The sequence below is a fragment of the Pteropus medius genome, unplaced genomic scaffold (genome assembly GCF_902729225.1).
Source record: "Pteropus medius unplaced genomic scaffold, Ma_sr-lr_union100, whole genome shotgun sequence".
NCBI classification, from domain to species: domain Eukaryota; kingdom Metazoa; phylum Chordata; class Mammalia; order Chiroptera; family Pteropodidae; genus Pteropus; species Pteropus medius.
Window position 1 is genome coordinate 7991090 of NW_024340692.1, and position 18010 is coordinate 8009099.

The following is an 18010-nucleotide window of genomic DNA, read 5'->3' on the forward strand; positions in this document are numbered from 1 at the left end:
GTAATGGTAAGTTCTATGTATGGTATTTACTATAGGGAAAAATGAAGATGATACTAGGTAAAATATACCACTTAAAATTTACCTTTTCCAGAATTTACACACTAGGAGAAGTATTCAAGTTTTAATAACCGAAACAATATTATAAAGCAAAACATGCTAAATGACAGATAATGCATAAACAAAAGTTCGGTGGAAGATCACACCAAACACAAGAGTGTCTGCCTGAAATGTATGAGGAAATGTTATAAGTGTAACAGGGCTTAGATACCGCTCTTTGCATGGATAAAAACTGTATTGTCAGACATAATTTAAAGATAACAGGGAAACCATAATTTCTATAAGGAGATTATAGAGAAAATTTGAAAAATAAATTGAGACCACTTTGTAGATTGATTTGAATTCTGTTCAGAAAAAGTCTAAGGAATGTCAAAATGCTTTAGGCAGATTAATCAAGTGATTTTATGCCAGATTGATTTGATATGATAAGGAGGGAGCTGTCTATAGAAGTTGTTAGCTCATTGAAATATTAACGAGTAATTCAAACTCAATATAATAACAACTTTAGGATGATGGCAAAGATTGTTTTTATAAAAACATTTTTATAAAGTGAGATTTTTTTCTATTGCATTATAGATTGATATATATTTATTGTCAAATGTTTAAATAATTTATTAATATAAAAGTTTTAAATGTCATCACATAGTGCTTTTACAGTTTTATTTAAAGTGTCCATAACTTCCTAATATTCACTTTTCCTATCTAACATTTAAATTTCTTTGTAGAAAAGGAGCTGATATAAGAAGATAATTGTACACACACCCATGCACTAATGTATCGTCACTTAAACACTTAGAACTTCTCTTAAATGTGCATCCCCACTTAACACTAACATCTATCATATCACATAGATCATATCCCTATATATTTGGTTAGATATGAATATCCAAAATTTGTAGAAATATGTAAGAAATGATATAAAACATGTAAAATTGCATATTTTGAAACAGTTAACAATGGTGTCGTGGAACTATTAATGAAATGATACTAGTGTATTAATCATAGTGACATAGGAGAACTGCTTTAATCTAAAGCCATGAACCATAAAGGATCTGGCAGAGTTAAGTTAGCATTTGGTGAAGAGAAAAATGACAGTAAAGATGGAATGACCTGTGCTAAAAATGAAACAATTTGAATACCATATGTGCTTTTGAAAAAGCCCTTGTGAACATAAATCTTTAGAATATTTTTGCAAGAGTAAATGTATTGTGAAAATAATATATTATTAATATGTAATCATATTACATTAAATATAAATTATATATAAATAAAGTATGCCATTATATACTTTCATTAGAAAAAATCATGGCAAAAACACTATATGTTAGAGGTTGTGGGTTTAGCATTACTTTAATAAATTACTGTTATTTATTAGTGGACATATGGATTTTTTTTGAGGACCCTTTCAACATTTGTGTGATATATTCTCATTTTCTTTCTAATTCAAAGTTACATTTTTAATTCATTTCTTGAATATCTCTGTCAGTAGAATTTAAATTTCATTAGGGCAAGCAAGAACTTGTTACTTTTAACCATTGCATTGCTTAAAGACTAAAATTATGCCTGCTTATGAAAGGTACTCAGTAAGTAAAGAAATTTCTGTTGAAATTAACATATAATGCCAATGAAAGGTAAATAAATATTTGAGAGAGTTGAAAGTAGTCAAAACTATAAAATGTTGTTGAAAGTGAAATTCAAGGAAGACAAACATTTTTTCATCGATTTTGTTTACATGAGAATGGGAAGCATCTTTAGTGAGGGCAGCAGGAGCAATTTCCAAGGATTCATGGAGAAAGGCAAAGTGATCCTCAAGGGACTTAGAGATGAATGAAAAGGAGATAAAGGCTATATTTATACAGATTCCTTTCTATACAATTTAGCTGTGAATGACACTAGAGAGTGCCACTGGTCATATGTTGCAATGTGTGTGTGTTTGTGTGTGTGTTTTATGTTGCTGATATTTTGCTTGCTTTTGCTTTCTTCCCTGTTGCAATTGCCTTTTAACTTTGATTACACCATTTTTGTCTTAAAAAAGTTTTAGATTTTTATGTAATATTTTGTTTTGGATTTTGTCTTCATATCATGCTATGCAAAAGTTTTTCCCATAAACAATATAAAATATTTTCTTTTAATGTTGTTATGTCTTTGCTTTACATTTATAGATTTTAACCATAAAACAATGTATTTTCTAAGAAATGAGAGAAACATTTGAAGGTTGGAATTTATTTTATTTTTCCTTTTAATTTCTAGTTTGTTTTCTAATGAACAAAATGTATTCTGTTTTTGGTTTGGAAAATTATCAAGAATTCTTTCACAGTGTGATGTAATATCAGTCTGGGGTAATATTCACATATGGCTGCATATAGGTGCATTTTCTATTTGAAGGATTTATAGTAAGATACATTCTTAGAAGATGAATCTTATTAATTAGACTATTCAGCATCTCCATATAAAAACTATTATAGTTGATCTCTCTTGTTTTTTGAGTCTAGTTACTACTATGTTTATGTAAAATTTGTAGTACTTATATCATTCTTAATAAATATTTTATTATTTGACTTTTACATAAAGGTCCATGGCATGTAAAACTTTAGTTTTTTGTAAAGTACCTTTGTCACATTTAAGTTTTAAAATATAAAATTTATCATTTGCATTAATAGTAATGATAACATTTTTTTCTTTTTGTTTTTGTGTGGTATATAAGATTCCAAAATTTCCAATACTTTCTTATACATGTGACTCTTGACTCATATATAACATATAAGTTTTGTTTTCTTTTTTCTCAACTCAAGTAATAACATTACATTCTTGTTTTTTATTTGTTTTGGTGAGTTGATTCATTTTACATTTATTGTTATAACAGTTATTTTTTATCCTACTTTCTTCATTTTACTTTTTAGTCTTTTTTTTTATTTCTTTATTCTTTATTTTGTTCATGTCTTATTTTGTTTTGCCTTCCTCTGGAAATCTGGAAAGTTTGAAGTCATTACAGTGCCTTTTTGTTGAATATCTCATAAATCTTCAAATATTTTCTCTGTATTATGAAAATTTTCTGTTATTAATTGTTATAGTTCTGAATAGAGATTTTTTTGTTTCACATACATAGTCTACCCTTTCAGACACAGAAATTATCTATAATTTGAATTTGATTTTATACTTCGACATTCATCAAATTTTTATCAATCTAATAATGTGTGTTCTTTTTTTCTATATAATTCACTCTTGCATCTTTAAGCTTCTCTTCCATGTCTCAATTTATCAATTCATAGTCTGCAATTTAATGTTTTAATTCTAAATTCTACACTTGCATTAATTTTTCTCTTATTTTCTTAGACTGTTAACTCTTTTTCATTTTGTTTACTCATTTTACCCTTGTTTATTTACAGTCCACATTTACAAAACATTTCCCTGCTGTGTTGATATTGTACTTATTTAATATTTTCTCCTGCTCTTGGAGGGACTGTTTTTCCAGTCATTTTTATCGTTTTTTGCATGCTGTATTTCTTTCTTTCTGACTTATTGCTTCAAGAGTTTATAAAAATTTTTAGTCTTCTATTTACTACTTTTTGAATATAGAATAAAATTTGCAACTAAAATAGTGTTTGTAACATCACATTGACTTACCCTTTCAGGTATATAGACTTTCTTATTTCATTCTCCTTTTGATACAGGCTGGAGAGTGGGAATTTGATGGTTCCTATTCTCTGCTCATCCTTCTCAGCTACCTGTTAGAGGATGGATAGCACTTGGGACTACTGAAGCCTCACTGGAGTAAATTTTACTATTTGTGCTTGTCTTTAAAGTGTCTGTACTCTAGACAAATCAGAATGGGCCTGGAATGGTTTATTATCCAGGTGAGACCCATTTGTCAAGGGGAGGTGGAGTTGGAACTTACTGTTTGTTTGTTTTTTTTTTTAATTTTAGTTTCAAATATATAGTACATTGGCTAGATATTTATATATTTTCTATTTTTATTTTTATTTTTAACTTTACTTCCAGGAAAATAGAGTATATGACCATTAGCATGGGGACTTTTGTTTATTGGAGTCCATTTTCATCAGGGTGTAAATAGTCATTCATATATGTCTTCCGGCTACCTCTCGCTTCCAGACTTGTCTCTTGTTATAAGGGGATGAAAAATGTGACTTCTTGAAACTCAAAAAACTTAAGGCCATGAATTTTCTTCAGCATCCCTACAAACACAGTCCCTTCAGATTGAAGAGTCTTGAGAGAGTCATTAAATAAGTTCTATATTTTTCCCCACCACAACCTATTCTTAATTAATGGAGTTGTGACTTGATTCCTGGTGCCTTATTCAGCATTTTTCTATGTATAATCTATCTGCCTGTTATTCTTCAGAATATGTGGTATAAGGCTGAAGTAATACACAGGTAGAATGCAAATTAAGTTTTAGTTTCTCTTTATTTTTTTCAGTGTCTTTCAAAGAGTGTTTATTCTAAGCATCCCCTTTATCGCAATCTCTCCTGAAAGATATGTGTGTCTGTTTAAAAGCCTGGAATCTGAAAATTAGCCAGTGTTGTCCACATGGCAGACAAGTAGTCCTAGTGTTAGTTGTTCTACCTTCAATGTAAATGCTGGGACACAGATTTGGAATATTATGTAAATGGATGCTAATTTGAAGGCTGAAAATCTGTACCATCATTTCTTAGGATTTCAAGGACTCTAAGATAATAAATATTCAATTTATTCCATTTATTTTAGCCTACTCAAATATTCTGTAAACAAAATCACTACTAGGAAATTTGCTTTTGATTTAATTACATGATGTTTCTTGCAAAGTTCATTTAATATTTAAAAGTTTTTATTGGTATTGATGGGCTTTTAAAAAAACTCTTTGTCTCATATTTTATTTTTCTTTTACAATTTTTTAAATATTATGTCTGGAAAGAGATAAAACAGTGGTTTATACATTAACTTCAGAATTTTATTTTAAGATTTTATTGGAAAATATTTGCCATTATTTCACTGAATTTTCTTGTTTGATTTGCAATTATTATAAGGTAAATATAGCATTTGAATCTAGACAACACAATTTATATATGAATTTTTCCTTAACTTAGATGAATGAATGCTAATTTGAAAGGTATTATGGAAACTTGGTGAGTAGATTTTGATGTGTTATTTAATTACAGATGAACACCAGAAATGGTGAAATTAAATTTTAGTGTTTCTCTCAGCTAACAAAGAAATCAGACAATCTAAATAACTTCTCTATTTCACTAATAGAATATGGCTTGTATAATTTAATTATTTGTTCCTCAATTGTCTTATCTTTTAATCGGCACAATACAATGGAAATTTATATCTTGTAGGCAGAAATCTCAATAAAGTGGTTTTGCTGATAGCTTTCTTTGGAAATCTACAGATATGGGTATTAACCACAGTATGTAGATGAGAATGCTTGCTTAGGGCATTCACGTTGGATGCCCAAGGTCATACAGTAAGTGGCAAGATTAGAATTAGGACTTTGTATTTTATACAACACTGAGTTATTTGTAATTAAAAGATAGTCTTATTGTCCTTTTCCTTGTAAATGTGATAATATTTATTAGATTTTTAAATGGGAGATAAAGACTTATTTATTTTACCTAGCTTGATATACTGTAATTTTTTAGGTGATGTTCTGTTTGAAGTCTTGAATTGTTAAAATTTTCTCAAGAGGATTAAGGAACTAAATTAAATATTTCACAAATAATTCCATGATATTAAGAGAAGCTATTAATTTGACTTTTCTTTGTAGAAAGAACAAAGATAGTTTATGATCTCTTTTCACAACTCTCAAGAATATTTAGTGTCCAATAATATCTCTCATAAATTTTCAAATATTAGGATCACTAAGCACTTTTATTTTTTATTTGTTTCTTTTCCATTTGGAGAGAATAGTGAGATTTGAAAAATAGTGAATTTCTAGAATAGAAAATGACAATCAGAAATGATGCTAGTACTTGAAATAAGCAAATATTAACTTTTTGCATTTTACTTCCAAAATTTATAAATTTAGTGCATATGTTATAAATATAGCATATATACATACATATACATATACGCATGTATACACAAACTTCATCTTTTTCATCAATTCCTCTATTAGGAAAATGATATTATAGATTATTTCTTATTCACCATATACTACTGTGAATTAATAACCAATATATCTCTATATGAAAATGAGATATGCTAATGCTGCAATTAACATAAATGCAACTAAACTGCTTTTCTAAGTCCACAGATCTTTAAAAGAATTAAATCTACTGTGGCATGTGAATCTGAGAGAAATGTCTCTAGTTTCAAGTTCAGTTTTTGTTTTTCTGAATTATTATATCTTTTATTATTTATGCTAAATTTTCTGTGTTCTGCTTTCTTCAAATATTTGTTTTCTTAAGAGCCAGAATTAAACAAAGCTGATTGAATTTGATGTGGCCACATGTGTCAGATGACAAATAATGTCACATTCTCGTGTAGGTCACTTTGAAGTACTTAAATAAATTTTGAGTATTGTAGGGTGATATAATAATTGAAATTTCATATAGTTATACAAATTGAAATAGTCGTTTGAGAACTGAGCACTCAATTGACATGTAATAAAACCTCTTGATTTACACACATTTAATTATTTGAAAATGTTGTTAAACATTTTATTTATATTTTTTCTTCTATGTCTCTTTTTGAAATACTTTCAGAGTTTCTAATATAATTATGATTTTCTTAATAGGAAAAAGATTTAGTTTTGCTAAATCAGGTTTGCATTCAATTGGAGTTTTCTAGGATGTCATAAATGTTTACTTCATGATTAAGAGAACTCTAGTACCTCGGCACAGAGAAAAAAGAAAAAAAATATGTATTTTGGAACATTTTGTGTTTTTCCCAGCATTAATGTTAAAAAGAAGGTTGTTACTGTGTATAGCACTATTAGCCCTAATGTGAAGATGCCATAAGTTTCTGCTCAGCCTTGTCAAAGCCAAAGTAGCCTAAAGATTATAGTTGCTGATACCTCACTGACATTGCCATATATTCCTGCAAGCCCCCAGTATTTCATCCTGCTTAAAAATTGTTTTTTTTTTTATATTAAATAAGTTTAAGGTTTGTGGACCACAGTTTAAATTATTAAAAGCCAAATTCCCACTTTCTGTAATGTGAATATTAACAAAGATTTAAGAGCACAAACATTTTAAGTCATTCTGGATTTTACAAAATAAATAAATTTCAATATCAGTGACAGGAAGTGTTCCAAAACAGATTCATTGTGTATGAAGTGCTAAACTCAAACATCATTTCACACTTTCTTTATTTTAAACTTATTCTAACACTTTCTAAAAAAAGACTGGAGAAAACCTGTTAATTTACCCTATTCTAATTAAAGTTATCTTATGAATTCTATAATTTAAAATTTAGGTTGAATGTCTTGCATTTCCTACCATGCAGCAAGAATTTTCACATTTTATGATATTGCATAAACTGTATAAAGTTTAGTTATCAAGTGTGTCTTTAAATTTTTTTATTATAGTTTATATACAACATTGTATGAGTTTCAGATGTACAACATAGTTATTCAACATTTGTATACTTTACAAAGTAATCACCACAGTACATCTACTATCTGTCACTGTACTAAGTTATTATGTCACTATTGACTGTATTCCCTATTCTGTACATTACATCTCCATGGCTTGTTTCTTTTACAACTGAAAGTTTGGACCTCTTATTTTTCTTCACCTTTTTTGCCCATCTCCTGACCCCTTCTTTTCAACTGGCAATCATCAGTTGGTTCTCTATACCTGAGTCTTTTGTGAATATCTTCTCCAATTCAGTGGGTTATCTTTTGTTTTGTTGATTGTTTCATTGTGCAAAAGATTTTTGGTTTGCTGCAATCCCATTTGTTGATATGTGTTTTGGTTGTCCTTGTCTAGGGAAACGTATCCAAAAAAAATATTTCTTAGCCTGATGTCAAAAAGTTTACTATTTTTTTCTTCTACAAGATTTTTTAGTTTATTTTTGTATATGGTATAGGAAAGTGATCCAGTCTCATTTTTTTTTTTTTTTGCATGTAGCTATTCAGTTTTCTCAGCATCATTTATTGAAGAGGCTGTTTTTTCCCCATTATATATTCTTGCCACCTTTGTCATTGATTAACCAAATAAGCGTGAGTTTATTTCTGGGCTCTATTCTGTTCCATTGTTCTGTATTTCTGTTTGTGCCAGTATCATACTCCCTTGATTACAATTGTTTTGTAGTAGTTTGAAATCAAGGACTGTAATACCTTCAACTTCGTTCTTTCTTAAGATTGCTTTGGGGATTTGAGGCCTTTATTATTTCCGTGCTAATTTTAGGATTATTTGTACTAGTTCTATGAAAAATGTCGTTGGTATTTTGATATGGATTACATTGAATCTTTCATCACTTTGAGTAGTATGGACATTTTAACAATATTAATTCTTCCAACCCATGAGCATGATATATTCTTCCATTTATTTGCATAGTTTTTAATTTCTTTCATCAATTTCTTATAATTTTTGGATGTCTGTCACCTCTTTGGTAAAATTTACTCCTAGGTATTTTCTTCTTTTTGATGCAATTGTAAATGGAATTGTTTTCTCAATTTCTCTTTCTGATAGTTCATTTGTTTGTTATTAGTGTATAGATAGATATATATTTTTCCATCCTTTCACTTTTAGTGTGTATATGTCTTTAGATCTGAAGTAAGTCTCTTGTAGGCAGTATATACATGAGTCTTGTTTTTTTTTATATTTATTTGGCTACTCTGTGTCTTTTGATTGGACCATTTAGGTTATTTACATTTATAGCAATTATAGACAGTAATGTATGTACTGCCATTTTGTTGTTTTCTGATTGTTTTTGCAGTTTTTTTCTGTTCCTTCTTTTTCTTTTCCTCTCATGATTTGAAGAGTTTCTTTAGTATTATGTTTGGATCCCATTCTCTTTGTTTTTTGTGTACCTATTATAGGTTTTTGCTTTATAGTTACCCTAAGATTCATATATAACGACATACACACACACACACATACACACACATATATATGTGTGTGTGTATATATATATATATATATATATATATATATATATATGTAACAGTTTATTTAAGTTGATGGTTGCTGAAGTTCGAATGCATTCTGAAAGCACTATATTTTTACTGCACCTCTCCCCACATTTTATGTTTTCGATATCATCTTTTTTTACATCGTGTGTGTGTATTCCTTAACTAATTATTGTTGATATATATGATTTTACTACTTTTGTCTTTCAAACTTCATACTAGCTTTTCAAGTGACTGATCCATTACCTTACTATAATTTTGCTTCTACCAGTGAGTTTTTTCTTTCATATATTTTATTATTTCTAATTTTGGCAATTTTTTTTACACTTGAAAAAGTTTCTTTAACATTTCTTCTAATGATAATTTGTTAATGATTAATTCTTTTAGCTCTTTCTTGGCTGGAGAACATTATCTCTTCCTCAATTCTAAATGATAACATTGCTGGGTAGAGTATTCTTGGTTGTTGATTTCTTTCTTTCATTACTTTGAATATATTCTTCTAGTATCTTCTGGCCTCCAGAGTTTTTGTTAAAATCAGCTGGTGGTCCTTTGGGGTTTCCCTTGTATGTAACTTCTTTGTTTGTTTGTTTTTTTCTCTTGCTGCTTCTAAGTTTCTCTCTTTATGTTTAACTTTTGACATTATAATTATGATGTGTCATGGTGTGGGCCTCTTGGGTTCATCTTGTTTGGAGGACTCTGTGCTTTCTGAACTTGGATGTCTCTTCTCCAGTTTAGGGAAGTTTACCACCATTATTTCTTCAAATATGTTTTCTGTCCTTTTTTCTCTCTTTTCCTTCTGGGACCCTTATAATGAGAAAATTAGTAAGCCCGATGCAGTCTCAGAGAGAACTTATATGCTCCTATTATTATTATTATTATTATTATTATTATTATTATTGATTTTTTTTTTTTATTCTTCTGATTGGGTGATTACCACTATTCCGTCTTCCATATCACTGTTTCACTCTCCTGTACCATCTAATCTGCTTTTGATTTCCTCTAGTGCATTTTTTTTTTTCATTTCAGTTATATTCTTCAGTTCTGATTGGTTCTTTTTTAAATTGCCTCTCTATGTTGAAGTTCTGTGTTCATCCATACTTAAGTATTCTTATGATAATTATTTTGAACTCTTTATCTGTTAGGTTCCTTATTTTCATTCTATTTAGGGTTTTGTTTTCTTCTTTTATTTGGAACATATTCCTTTGTCTCATGGTTTGGAAGAGTGGTTTTATTTAGAAGGTGTGGAGTCCTGTGGGGTCCAGTGGCTCAACCCTCCCCTCACTGCAGTCAGAGCCAGATACTTCAGGGGTGTCTCTTGTGTGGGGTACATGCAGCCTCCTATTGTTGTTGAGCCACAAGTGTTGAAAGAGTGTTCTTGGGTGGGTTTGGCCCCCGACTTGGCTGGCTACAGAGTCTGGCTGTGACTCCTGCAGATGCACAGGTGTTGGGGAAAGACCACTGGCTTGGCTGGCGGTTGGGTTTGGCTGCGACTGCTGCTGGTTAGCTGGTGTGTTATATAGGCTTGTGGTGTGGGTGGCTGCAAGGCTGGGTTTCTACTCCTGTGGTGTAGATGGCTGCAAGGCTGGGTTTCTACTCTTGTATGTTAGTGTGTGAAGGCTGATCCCCTGAAGCAGGGCACCACTTTGGAGGGGCTCCAGGGCCACCTACTATGTGCTATGGGGGGGGTCACTGCTTTGGGGTGGCTTTGGTGCTCACTGGCTGGGATGGGCAATTTGGGTTGAGTGGGTCATCAGGCAAATGCCAGGGTTGGGTGAATTATTAAAAGGTTAATGGAGAGCGTTAAACCTGGAGCCCACTAGCGTGGGGTTGGCTAGGTAGAAGTAGAGTAAAACAAAACAAACCAAAAAAAAAAAAGACACCCATCAATACATCTTTTCTCAGAAAAAGGTCAAATGGATCCCCACCCCTCTAGCACATGACCTAAATTTAGTCAACATATCTACTTCATGTGTGACCCAGGCACTTTTCAAACTACTTCCTTTGTGCTAGGACTCAGAGTGAGTGAGTTTGTACAAGGGCCCTTTTAGAGCAAAGATTCAGTGTTCCATAGCCTCTCAGCTTTCCCAGATTTCTGCTTTGCTGGCCCTCAAGCATAGATGTTATGGGGACTCTTTTTCTCCATGCACGTCCCCCAAGATGTGGAGCCCAACATGGATCTCAGACCCTTTGTTCTTCAGGGAGGACCTTAGTGACTGTGTTCTCATTCTCACTTGTGGGATTAAGGGTATGGGTCCTGACCAGGCAGTATTGCTGCCCCTCTTACCCATTAAATGTGGCTTTTTCTTTTGATCCTCAGTTGAAGAGAATCTGTTCCTATAGGCCTCAGCTAATTCTCAGAGAGAGTTACTTTATAAGTAATTGTAGTTTGGGTGTGTTTGGGGGAGATGAACCCAGGATCTTCTACTTAGCCATCTTGAACCCATCTCCCAAGTATATCTTGTTTTTCTAAGATGAGGCAACCTTTGGTTGACCTCACAGATTGTAAGGACCTTGTCAGCTTACAGTCCCTTATTTTTTTACACCTATAGCACCTAGTCTTCCTAGGTGGTCTCTCAAACAAGTACTAACCCTGCTTAGCTTCTGAGATCAGACGAGTTCGGGCTTGTTCAGGGTGGCACAGCCATAGACTGTCTTTTTTGATATGAGGCACAAATCAAAAGAATCTCAATAAAGATGTTTCTTTGACTCTGTCTGGCCTTGTGACTTTTTCAGTACTTAACCCTTGCTGATACTCTGAGTGGTTTTCTTTTACATATTTTTTTCAATCAAATAATTGCTTTGTGTTTTTCATTTTAAAGCTAAAATTGACCACAGGAAATATTTTCAGACATCTTCAATTAAAAAAAGTAAAACTTTTATGTTTTTGTCTATGGTATAACAAGGACTTATTTACCCCTATATCATGAATACTTCCATAATAACTTTATGAATGAAGTAAATTACTTGAAATTATAGGAGAACTTTGCTTTTCAGCATCTGCTATGTTCCAGGCACTGTGCTAAGACTTTCACATAGGTTATTGTATTTCATTTTCACAACTACCAGATTTGGAAACTGAGGCTTAGAGAAAATGGGTAACTGGTAAAAACGATCATCTAAATACTGAAAACTACGGTTACAAACCAGGACAGTAGTAAACTCATTTTTTTTTTTTTTTGTAAGAACTGGAAGTTTTTGAATTCTCTATTGCAATCTATTTGCTATGTTAATTTTATTTTCTATAACTGTATAATGGACTTCGATACCTCACAGGTGAGTTCTTTCTTATTGCTATCTTGACTTTTTACTGTTCCCTGAGCTTTAGTATGAGCTATTTATGTTTCATAAAATTCCTATTGGGATTTTATGAAAGCATACTACATCCATAGCTTAATTAATTCTTTGCCCTCTTTAATGGTCCTCTCCTCAAAAAAAATTATTTTCTCAATATATACACATCTTTTGTCATATCATATTTTGTAAATTTCTCCAATTTTTTTGTTAAAAATTTTGCCCAATACCTTATAGTTTTGTTCCTTTTGTGAATGCTATCTTTTAAAAAATTCTGATATTTTATTATTTATATATTGGTAAGCAAACTTGCTGAATATTCTTATTTCCTGAATATGCTTCTGGATTATTAGAATTTTCTGGGTGGGCAACCACATTATCTGTGGGTTGTTTCTTCTTTTTGCATCTTAGATCCCTTTTGCCCACTTTGAAATTGAGTATATTGTTAAATAGAAGAAACATGGATAATGTACTGCCTTATCATTTTCCTATCTTTAAAGGGGATTATTTTCAATTTTACCCTTAGCGTGATAGTATTATAGCTTTTTGGTAATCTTTATTAGGTTAAGGGACTTCTCTGTTATATTCATTCTATAAATAGATATTAACTTTGTCAACTGAGTTTTCTGTATTTACTGGCGGGAACATATGACTTTTCTTCTTTAATCTCTTTGATGAAATTAATATATACATGGGGCAATGGTGAACCACTTTTCCATTCCTGGGCTAAACCCTGTTTGGTCATGAAGCATAATTAATATATGCATATATATATTATGCATATATATGTATATTAATTATGCATATATATAGTGATGTGTATATATATGTATACACATCACAAATATATATACACATCACAAATATTTTTGCTGTTGAGGAGAAAATCATTTTTTAAGTGTTTTATTTTTGTTTTGTTAGAATAAGCCTTTTTATTCTGATTAGCTTTAATATCAGGTACTCTGCATTTACAACAGGATATGTCAAGGTATGGTCCTTCTTAGGACTTATTCTGGATGTTCAATTTGAGAATTCATGTCTTTCATTACCTCTGCAAATTCTCAGCCACTGTGTCTTTGAATATTGCTTCTCTCTTGTTGTTTCTAGTCTCTCTTACTATAGTTAATATTAGATAAATTTTGGACTCTCTTCCTGGATTACACTTAATCCTTACACTTATATGCTAGGTGGTGAAGACAGTTCTGTCAATCTATAAATTCTCTATTCAAATATAATTAATTTTATTCTGGTCATTATATTTTTTATATTAAAATCTCATATAGGTTTGTTTAATTTTTATCTTTTAATCATTTGACTTGTGTTTTACAGTCTCTTTTTAGAGCATTGCATTATTACCTTAGGCTTGCAGGTTTCTATTTTCTTTTTCTCATCTGCCAATACTCAATCCAGACAGTTTTTCTTGTTTTTCATAAATCTTATTTCCAGGGGTACTTGTTTTTTTATCTATCTGTAAATCTTACATGGTCTGTTGCATAACAAGTCTTCTGTTGTGGATGTATGTTTGCATTTACCGGGTATCCTAGGAGAATATCTAGCTTAAGATCAAGTTGTAAAGTTCCTGGAGTGTTAATTTTCATATCAGAAAAGTATATCCAAGACAACTGAGACTTTCTTTTTTCTACCTAGAACTCAGGTAGAAAAGTTTATTTTATTGAGCCAGTAAGCATATTTTTCTGATTCAGTTTAATGAGGATACCATCTTAAATAGGAATTTATATCAACCCCCAAACTTTTACAAGCCTAATATCTATCTCCTGTCCTTATGTGAACATTAAATCTTAAGGAAACAGTAAATCACTGGTTCCACTTTCTTCTTCACATCTACCCCATGTCAGCTTACTTATAAATTGCTCTGGCTTTTATTTCCTTTGTTTCTGGCATCTGGGATTTCTTTTTCTGTCTTGCACTGAGCTATGTATGTTTAAAAGTTAATTACTTTTATCTAACATTTCTATGTGCTTGTAGTGAGAGGATTTCTGAATTAGTTTTGTTCATCAGCTTTCTGGAACAAGAACTCAATAAAAGCAAACTAGAATTACCCTTTTGATCATATAAAATCAAATAATAATACGTTATAATACATATTATTATATAAACTATATTTACTGAAAAGAAAATAGAATAATATCAAACACTGTTTTATAATTTATGACAGCCAAGAATCTATTAATCTAACACAATTATAGATTACTTTATATGTTTTACATACTTTTTTCCACATAATATCTAATTTATCAGAATTACAATTGTATAGCAATGGCAGTTTCTAGTTTACTTTTTTAGCATTATGTAAATTTTTTTCTCCTCATAAATATGTTTTAAAATCCAGTTGTAAGCAATTTATAGTAATTTATTATCATTCTCTAAAGTTGAATTTTTAGCTTGCATCCAGATTTTGACAATACAAAAGATGCTGCAAAGAGCATCTTGAAACTTATCTTTTTTTATATTTAAATTTATTACCCTAAAACAAGGTCCTAAAAATAATATATATATATATATATATATTTTTTTTTGTCAGAAGACATGATCATTTCTTGTGGCTTTTCTTACATATTTTCTATATTATATGTCTTCTAAAATGTTGTGCAGGTAGATAACAGCATCCCTGGATAGTTATTCAGATTTAATACATTATCTTCAGCACCGACTTATTTTATATTTTTTACTTTAATGATTGCAAAAATATTAGATTTGTTTTAATTTTCATTGCTTTACTGTGGATAGACATTTCCTACATGGTTTTCCTTCTATATTTATTTTATTTCCTTCTTATAAGAGAGGAGGAGAAGGAGAGAAGGAAGGAAGAGATTCCTCCTCTCTTATAATTTGTTTTTCAGCTTTATTAAATGCTTATATGTATATTATTTATTTTTTGAGTTGATATTTTTGTCATACATTCATATATTAATGTAACTAATGTTCATTTATAACCCCAAGTATCACTCTTTCACCTCCTCACACATACACATGCAGATTTTTTCTATTTTTTTTTCACTTTCTGTATAATGAATAAACATATGTGCATTTATTTTTCCCAAATTTCAAAGAAAAGATTATTAACTCTTGATCCATTTGGAGTGTTGGTAACATAGGGAAGATGCTGAGTGTTTGTGGGAAGACTGCTGTGGAGAACAGTAGCTTTTTGAGGTTAGATAGAGGTAACTCATGAAAAGAGACTGACGCAAAGCCTCTAGTCTTGGGTGCTTCCATAAGAAGGCAGCAGAAAGTAGATATTTTAGAGAGCAGAGTCACTGAAGGACAGGGTGTTGGGAGTATTTCTGAGCAGCAATTGCATTTGCTTACTATGTGAAAGAAGAGAAAATATGCTTAAAGTTCCTTGTCAGAATTTGCTACTCTCACCACATCTTGCTGATCAGCTGTCTTTTATATTGCTGCTCTGTGGCAATATCTTTAAAAATACTTTTGATCTTTTTGGAGTTTTCCAATAATAATGAGTTTGATCACCATTATATTAATAATGAAATCAATAGAAAATACTTATTAAATGTTGTTCCAGGAATTACACAGGTATTTTACATACGAATTGTTTAATTCTTAAAGCAGCTTAGTAAATTGGGCAATGTTATTTGCCTTTTTTGCAGATGCTAGATCTAACATCCCAAAACTACTGAGAGTACAGTCATATTTTCAGCCTACTTCTGTGCTACTGAACTTGTGTGCTATTTTCCCACTCTAAACTATTACCATGAGCATTGCACAAGAGAAAGGAATGGAAACTTTACTTGGACTTCCTCATGGTGCTTGGGCAAGGCAGACATCAGAACAATTGGCCATCCATTCTGACTGAAGACAGATGAGTAATATCTGGTTACTGGCCGAAGTGAATAGGGCAGCAGGTGAACCTCTCCATGGTAAATTGGTGCTCCCATCCGTGGGTCTCGAGAACTATAGTGTTCTCTATCATACTGTATGCTCTCATAGGTTTTTTTAGAAAAAGTGCATCTGCAGAACATTTAACATCTACATTGCTTACACCTAGTGGCTGGCAAGTTGTGATGTTTGACATGAAAGTTATTTTAAAGCTTTATGCAAATTGTGCTTCTAATATTTCCCTTTCTCTGAATTGCTATCTGGTTGCCATAATTCTTTTTATTGATAATTCTCTCTTTGTTTTGAAAAGCTCATTTTACCATTTTTTAAATTTCATGTGTGGCTTTTAGTGTTCAATCTGCATTCTGTTTTACATTTCTGATACTCTGTTTTAGTGCCAGACCCACATTGTCATAAGCATTGTTCTCTGATAGGATTTATTATTTGCTAACAAATAACTGAGTAGCAGTGGTGTCTGTCTGCCTGCATTTAAATCTTGACTCCATCATTTTCCCTGTGTAATTTCAGGCAAGATATTGAGCTATGTAAGCATCAATTTTCTCATATAATTAAAACAGATGCCATAGTAATAATAATACCTTCTTTATCAGATTTTTGGAAGATTAAAACAGATACTATGAGGAAAAAGTGTATCATTCAACAAATTATAGGCAGGAGGCCTATAGTATTTATAGTAGTATTAGCAACAATAGCACAATAGTTATTATTTGTAAAGTTTCACTCATTTTTTTCCACGTATCTTTTGCGATCGATAATCATAGTTTCAAAAACTGTTTTGATTGTATTTTGAATTATGCTATGATTATGTATTTATTACATTTATAAAGTATTTACTATTTGAAATTATTATATAATTTTTACTATATTGCAGTTAGCCTGTAATATTTAGATTCTATATTAGTTTTATTTGTTAAGCTTATTTACTACATTTATATGGTATTAATTATATGATTAGGCCCATGATATATATTTCCATTTATTTGCATCTTATTTTAAAACTCAATAAAATTTTATCAGTAGCTTTTTTTGCATGTTTTGGTTGTTTAGAAGAATTTTATTGCTTCTAGTGTGAATGGCGAGGAGGTCAACTAATAAGGTTAATCTCTGATTCCATTAGACTTTGGATTTAGAATCATAACAAGCTCACTGGGAATATTATGCATCCCTATATATCTTTTTTCTTTTCTTCATCTTTGGTACAGGAGGTGCATGTCTTTCTGTATGCTTTTCTTCCCTTACAGCAGTTATAATGATCAGAAATATTTTTCTATTACAATGTTACATTTTCTAATACATTTGTAGCTACACATATAAATATTACAACAAATACTTATCTTTTATTTTTTAATAAAGAGTTGTTTTCCAATCTTTGCATGTAGTAATTAACTCCCATGTCCAAAGTTCTCTCATTTATTATCTTTTATTTTTTCAGTCTCTGAAAAATAAAAGGGGTATCTTTGTGGTAAATTTTATGCAAGTTCACAGGTCTGAAACTGTCTTCTCATCTTCATATATGAATGACAACTCGCTTGGGTAACGCAGAGTTCTTGAATCATACCTTTTTTTTGGTAAGACTCTGAAGTTATCTTTTACTTTCTGATGTTGACTGTCACAGCAGAGAACCCTAAAAAAATAATGGTTTGCCTCCTTTGAAAGATATTTGCTTTTGTTCTCTTAGAAACAGGAAAGATTCCCCATTTCCTTGAACTTTAA